The 793-nt window shown below is 51.1% G+C and overlaps 1 protein-coding gene across 1 annotated transcript in view; it reads left to right on the top strand.

Moving 5' to 3' along the window:
• The window catches only part of SEC22C (SEC22 homolog C, vesicle trafficking protein), a 16,545-nt gene that overhangs the window by 14,289 nt on the left and 1,463 nt on the right, over positions 1 to 793 (top strand). The window lies entirely within an intron of this gene.

Here is a 793-nt window from a genome sequence, read left to right as displayed (position 1 = left end):
GTAAGCTCCTCTGTACAGAGACTGATGTGACTGGCTCAGTGTCCTCTGTACAGCACTGCGGTATAGGTCAGAGCTATATAGTTCTGTCCTCGTTCTATTTTCGGGGTAGTCAGCTGGTCTTCAGTAATTGGACGTTTAATCTTCTCGTTGTCGTTGGGCCCTCGGTGATAAAAAGTAAACGGCAGCAAATCGTTCTGTGAACGTGAAATCTTCTCACGGACTGAACGTAACTTCAATGTAAGGATCTGGCGGCAGCGCCGGCGGCTAATTGCCATGAATGTGATGGTTGTCGGTGAGGATTGGTCTCGGAGGGGACAGCTGACTTCTAGCTCTGATATTTCGCGATCTCATGACTCCGTCACAGAGAATATCACATTGTCATGTCGCTGTTTCCTTTCCATAAAAAATCCTTTTCACCATTTTTTATCTTAATGCTTCCAGCTACTTCCTGTCTACATGCAGTGTCGTCACAAGGGGGGCGCGGGCCGCACCCGGGTGACACCATTGGAGGTGGCACCAAAATGGCTGATAGCCATCTTGGTGCCAGCCCCCTCTGAAAAGTCGGGCACTCGATCATTACCCGAAAGCCCGACAGTTGCTCGAGAGAAAGAGGAGGGGACCTGGCGGCATAACTTATCCCGCCGGGTGATGTCCCCTCCTCCTTCTGCCGGTGTCCATCACCTAGATGAGAAGGGGGGACTCTGATGTGAAGGGGGGATTTCCTGATGTGATGAGGGACTCTGATGTGAAGGTGGGGGGGATTTCCTGATGTGAAGGGAGAACTATGATGTGA

This window comes from Nanorana parkeri, unplaced genomic scaffold (genome assembly GCF_000935625.1).
Source record: "Nanorana parkeri isolate BGI_ZX_2015 unplaced genomic scaffold, ASM93562v1 scaffold2254, whole genome shotgun sequence".
Classification (NCBI taxonomy): domain Eukaryota; kingdom Metazoa; phylum Chordata; class Amphibia; order Anura; family Dicroglossidae; genus Nanorana; species Nanorana parkeri.
Note: the sequence above shows the minus strand (reverse complement) of the source record. Positions and strands in the feature narration are given on the sequence as shown.